This window comes from Neomonachus schauinslandi, chromosome 15 (assembly GCF_002201575.2).
Source record: "Neomonachus schauinslandi chromosome 15, ASM220157v2, whole genome shotgun sequence".
NCBI classification, from domain to species: Eukaryota; Metazoa; Chordata; class Mammalia; order Carnivora; family Phocidae; genus Neomonachus; species Neomonachus schauinslandi.
In genome coordinates, this window is record NC_058417.1 from 35,969,936 (window position 1) to 35,976,910 (window position 6,975).

The window sequence follows — 6,975 nt, forward strand, 5'->3', positions numbered from 1 at the left end:
GGCTCAGGTCATGATCCTGGAGTCCCAGGATTGAGTCCCACATCTGGCTCCCCACTCGGCGGGGAGTCTGCTTCTCCCTCTGACCCTCCTCGCTCTCATGCTCTCTCTCTATCATTCTCTCTCTCTCGATAAATAAATAAAAATCTTTAAAAAAAAGAAAACTACAGGCCAAATATCTTTTATGAATATGGATGCAAGGGCCCTAAGCAAAATACTAGCAAACCAAATCCAGCAACATATAAAAAGGATTATGTGCCATTACTGAATGGGATTTATCCCAGGAATGCAAGGTTGGTTTAACATACAAAAACAATTAATGCAATATAGCATATTAATATAATAAAAAGCAAAAATCCCACAACCATCTCCATAAATACAGAAAAAGCATTGACAAAATGCCACATACTTTCATGATTAAAACACTCAATAAACCAGGAATAGAAGGGAATTTTTGCAGTAAGGATTCAATACAATCCCTATCAAAATCCCAGCTGGCTTCTTTGCAGAAATTGAAGAGCTATCGGGCACCTGAGTGGCTCATTCGGTTAAGCAGCTGCCTTTGGCTCAGGTGATGATCCTGGGGTCCTGGGATCAAGCCCTGCGTTGGGCCCCCTGCTCAGTGGGGAGTCTGCGTCTCCCTCTCCCTCTGCTCCTCCCCCTGCTCGTGCTCTCTCTCTCTCGTTCTCGCTCTGCACGCTCTCTCTCAAATAAATAAAATCTTAAAAAAAAAAAAGACATTGAAGAGCTGATGCTAAAATTCAAATGAAAATTCAAGGCACCCATAACAGCAAAAACCATCTTGAAAAGGAAAGACAAAGTTGGAGAACTCATACCTCCCAATTTCAAAACTTACTGCAAACTTCAGTACTCAGGACAGTGGGTACTAGCATAAGGAGAGATGACAGATCAATGTAAAAGAAGGAAGAGTCCAGAAATAAATCCTTACATTTATAGTCAACTCATTTGCAAGAAGGGTTCTAAGACAGCCCAATGGAAGAAAGAATACTAATGTCAACAAATGGTGCTGGGGAAACTGGATATCCACACGCAGAAGGATAAACCTGGATCCCTACCACACATCACGTACAAAAACTAGTTTAAGACGCATGACAGACCTAAACATAAGAGCTAAAACTATAATACTCTTAGAAGACAAACAGGTATAAATCCTCCTGACCTTGGATTAGGCTATATTTCCTTAGGTCTGACACCAAAAGCACAAGTGACAAAAGAAAAAAATAGATAAATTGGACCTAATTAAACCCTTTTGTGTTTCAAAGGCATCAAGACAGTGAGAAGACAACCCACAAGAGAATTGTTGTAAATCATATATGTAGTAAGGGTCTTAAGTCTAAAATATATGAAGAACTCTTATAACTCAGTAAAAAACAAAACAAAACAAACAAACAAAAAACCCAATTTAAAAACAGGCAAAAGGTCTGAAGAGACATTTCCCTTTCAAAAATATACAAATGGCCAGGGGCACCTGGGTGGCTCAGTCAGTTAAGCATCTGCCGTCAGCTCAGGTCATGATCTCAGGGTCCTGGGATCAAGCCCCACGGCGTGGCTCCCGGCTCATGGGGGAGTCTGCTTCTCACTCTCCCTTTGCCTCTGCCCTTCCCCCCACTTGTGCTCTCTCACTCTCTCTCAAGTAAATAAATAAATAAAATCTTTAAAAATATAGATATACAAGTGGTCAATAAGCACATGAAAAGATGATCAGTTATTAGCTATTGGGGAAATTCAAATCAAAACTGCAATGAAAAAGAAAACCTGCAATGAGATACCACTTCACACTCACTAGGATGGCTATACTCAAAAAAGACAAATAATGGGGCTCCCGGGTGGCTCAGTCGTTGGGCGTCTGCCTTTGGCTCGGGTCATCGAGCCCCACATCGGGCTCCCTGCTCAGTGGGAAGCCAGCTTTTCCCTCTTCCCACTCCCCCTGCTTGTGTTCCCTCTCTCACTGTGTCTCTCTCTGTCAAATAAATAAAATCTTAAAAAAAAAAAGACAAATAATAACCAGTGTTGGTGCAAACATGGAGAAATCAGAACACTCATGCACTGCTGGTAGGAATATAAAATAGTGCAGCCACTTTGGAAAATAGTTTGGCAGTATCTGCAAATGTTAAACATAGAACCACCATATAACTTAGCAATTCCATTTTAGGTATATACCCAGAAATGAAAGAAATGAAAGTGTATGTCTATAGAAAAACTTGTACACAAATGTTCATAATAGCTGTATTTATAATAGCCATAAAATGGAAATAACACAAATTTCCATCAACCAATAAATGAATAAACAAAATGTGGCATATCCAAACCATGGAATAATGTTTGGTCATAAAAAAGAATGAAGTACTAATAAATTTTACAACCCAGAGGAATCTTGAAAACATTATGCTTAGTGACAGGAGCCTGATACAAAAAGTCGCATATTGTGTGATTCTGTTTACATGGAATTTGTCCAGAATAGGCAAATCTATAGAAACAGAAAGAGATTATCAGTTACCAAGAGCTGAGGGGGAAGGGGGAATGACTGCTAAGGGGTTTGGTGTTTCTGCTTTTTTTTTTTTTTAAGATTTTATTTCTTTATTTGACAGAGAGAGACACAGCGAGAGAGGGAACACAAGCAGGGGGAGTGGGAGAGGGAGAAGCAGACTTCCTGCTGAGCAGGGAACCCAATGCGGGGCTCGATCCCAGGATCCCGGGATCATGACCTGAGCCGGAGGCAGACGCTTAACGACTGAGCCACCCAGGCGCCCCAGAACATTTCATCACTTTAAACAGAAACCCCAGGGACACTTGGGTGGCTCAGTCAGTTAAGTGTCTGCCTCCGGCCCTGGTCTTGATCCCGGGGTCCTGGAATCGAGCCCCGAGTTGGGCTCCCTGCTCAGCGGGAAGCCTGCTTCCCCCTCTCCCACTCCCCCTGCTTGTGTTCCCTCTCTCGCTGTGTCTCTCTCTGTCAAATAAAGAAATAAAATCTTAAAAAAAAAAAAGTGATGAAATGTTCTAAACTTGACTGCGGTGCTGATTTCACAACTCTGTGAATATACTAAAAACCCTTGAATTGTAAATTTCAAATGGGTGAATTATATGTTATGTGAAGTATGAAAACTTTTAGAGATTTAAAACTATATTTTTAAGTTGCACAACCATGTAAATGTACTTAATCCCACTAATTTGTACACTTAAAAATGGTTAAAATGGTAAATTTGTTATGTATATTTTACTACAATTAAAAATATATACATGTATATCCGGCATACATACAAACACACACACGCTGCAGTGTGGAGGAAAATATAGCCAAGTGATATGTAGATACTTTTTAATGGCATGTCACAACTCCTAGACAGAGAGAGAGAGAAACAAAAATCTGAAAGATACATCTATTAACAATGGTTTCTGGGGCACCTGGGTGGCTCAGTCGTTAAGTGTCCGCCTGTGGCTCAGGTCATGATCCCAGGGTCCTGGGATCGAGCCCCGCATCGGGCTCCCTGCTCAGTGGGGAGCCTGCTTCTCCCTTTCCCTCTGCCCACCCCCTCCTCATGTTCTCTCTCTCTCTCAAATAAATAAATAAAAATCTTTTAAAAAAACAAAACAAAAAGAATGATTTCCTCTGGGTTTTTAGGTTATAAAGTAACAGATGCTTTAATTAATCTATTTTTTACTTTTTTGCATTGTCTAAGTTGTACAGAATAATATATATTACACATTTACTTTGAAAGATCAAATATATAAGTTAATGATAGAAACGTAACTTTTGGGTGAACATAGCATAATGTATAGAGATGTTGAATCACTGTGTTGTACACCTGAAATTAGTGTAACATTGTGTGTCAATTATACTCAAATTAAAAAAATTAAATTTATAGGGGCGCCTGGGTGGCTCAGTCGGTTAAGTGTCTGCCTTCGGCTCAGGTCATGATCCCAAGGTCCTGGGATTGAGCACCCCGCATAGGGCTTCCTGCTCAGTGTGGAGCCTGCTTCTCCCTCTCCCACTCCCCCTGCTTGTGCTCGCACTCTCTCTCTCTGTGTGAAATAAATAAATAAAACCTTTAAGAAAATTAAATTTATAAATAAATAAATAAATGGCATACAGATTCAGAAAAAAACATACTTTTTGGTTCAAGGTTAAAAAAAAGAATGAGTGTAGATAGAGAAGTTCAAGGAGGGAGCTTTGGGCACCCCAATATTGAGAGGTCAGGGAAATGAGAACCAGCAAAGGAGGCTGAGAAGGAATGGTTAGTGAATTAGGAGGATAATTGAGGCAGAGTGATGTCTTGAAAGTCAAATGGAGAATGTTTTAAGGAGGGAGTGATCAGGGCACCTGGGTGGCTCAGTTGGTTAAGCGTCTGCCTCTGGCTCAGGTCATGATCCCAAAGTCCTGGAATCAAGTCCCATACTGGGCTCTCTGCTCAGCAGGGAGTCTGCTTCTCCCTCACCCTCTGCCGCTCCCCCTGATTGTGCTCTCTCTCTCAAAAAAATAGATAAAATCTTAAAAAATAAAAAGAAAAGAAAGGAGGGAGTGATCAACTAGATGAGGTCTAGACTTGACCTCTGAATGTAGAAGCCTAGAGGTCATTGGTGAACTTCATAAGAGAAATTTTGTGGATCCCTGGGTGTGAAAAATGACTGGAGTGAGTTTAAGAACATAGTTATTTGGGGGCACCTGGGTGGTTCAGTCAGTTAAGCATCTACTTTCGGCTCAGGTCATGATCTCAGGGTCCTGGGGTCGAGGAGCTGGCCTTAGATGACTATATTAACATCGCACACAATACCCTGTAAAGCAAAAAGCACTACTGTAGACCAGAGGATCATATATATATTAATAAAGGGTTCAATTCATAAAGAGACTATAATAGTTCTAAACTGTATGCATCTAAAAATACACATGTAATGTGAACGCTGACAGAATTATAAGGAGAAATTCAGAAATTCATCAGCATGGTGGGAGATTTAACACATCTCTGTAATAGATCTAGCAGACCAGTAATTAACTAGGGTATAGAAGATTTGAACGGCATAATGAACTACCTTCATTTATTGAATTTACATAGAACTCTGCATTCAGTCATTAGAGAGTATGCATTCTTTTCAAACACACATGGGACACTTATAAAAATTGACCACTTACTAAGCCACAAAATAAGCTTCAATAAATACCAAAGGATCAATGTCACACAGACCACATTCTCAGGCCACAATGTAATTAAATAAGAAGTCAAGACGTTAAAATCTATGCATTTAGACATTAAAAAAAAACCCTTTCAAATATGATTTGGAGTCATACCAAGTATTGAGGGGCTGTATCTGGAAAAGGGTAAGTGAAGAGGCCCAATGAAGCAGACACCTCAAAAGGTCTTCACTATTTTCCAGGCCATGTTGTCTAGTTCATGTGTGCACATGTGTGCAAACACACACACACACACATAAACACACACACACCTTTCTCCCAACACAGCCCAAGATGAGCCCACTAAGCATGACGTAATCACCTCAAGGACAACTACAACTCATCTTCCCAAAGTTAAAATCATCCACGTCCAGATAATTTCCAGAGGCACCATGATGAGGCAGCCATTCCCCAAGTACATAACCTACAAATGTCTTGTAGTTCAGGCTCAATCTCACTTCCGTATGACTCCACATCACCCTGTCATCTACAGACTAAGCAATAAGTATAACATCCACTTGCCCCACCCTATGCTCATGTAGGGGCCAAGGGCAGGCCACCCCAAGATGGCCACTTTGGCATAAAGATTATTCTGAAGGCCACGGAGACCCTATGAGCTCAATAGAAACTTTTGTCCCTCCCTTAACTGCATAGAAGAATCTAAACTAGAGGGTCTTTCCAGAATAAGGGTTTGCAGAGATGAATATTATCCGAATAACCCATCTATGGCAGGGCACACATCTGTTCACCAAACATTGACCCTTTTCTGCCCTCCTGTGAATTGCATTCCTTCCCTCTGAAGTCCCAGACCCCTACCCCTTCTCCTTAGTTTAGAATGACATGTAGATCTCGTTTTGCCCGACTGTCTTTGGAAGTTCCAGGTCTGTGTGGATTCCTCACACCATACACTATTAAATTTGATTTTCTCCTGTTAATCTGTCTCCGGTCAATTTGATTGTTAGCCCAGCTAGAGGGACCTTTGCAGGGGACAGGAGTTCTTGCTCCCTGATGCTCACGTGGGCTTCCTGCCATGCAGCAAAGCTCTCTGCTGGTGCAAAGTGTCAGGACAGACTCATGGACACTTGTTCCTTTGTGCAGGTGTAGCGCCAAGTCCTTTTGGAGCACCTGGGTTTATTGTATTTCATTTTATCCACAGCTTACACCTTCATCAGTCGTTATCTTTGCACAAACTTCTTCCAATTTCCAGCCCAGTTCCTCCCTCTCTCACGATTAAAAAAATGTCAGATGAGGGGCACCTGGGTGGCTCAGTCGGTTAAGCGTCTGCCTTCGGCTTGGGTCATGATTTCAGGGTCCTGGGATTGAGCCCCACATCGGGCTCCTTGCTCAGCAGGGAGCCTGCTTCTCCCTCTCCCTCTGCTTGCTGCTCCCCCTGCTTGTGCTCTCTTTCTCTCTGTGTCAAATAAATAAATAAAATAATGTAAAATAATAAAAAATGTCAGATGGTACAATCTATGGAGTTTTGCAACTCCAGCATGTTGCTGATCAAGATCCATTCATCTATTTTTTTTGAAAAATTTTTATTGTGTTAAAATATACATAACAGGGGCGCCTGGGTGGCTCAGGTGGTTAAGCATCTGCCTTCAGCTCAGGTCATGATATCCAGGTCCTGGGATCAAGCCCCACATTGGGCTCAGCGGAGAGTCTGCTTCTCCCTCTCCCTCTGCCTCTCCTCTTGCTCATGTTCTCTCTCTCTCTCTCTCTCTGTCTCAATGAATAAATAAAAATCTTAAAAAAAATACACATAACGTAAAATTTACCGTCTTAGCCATTTT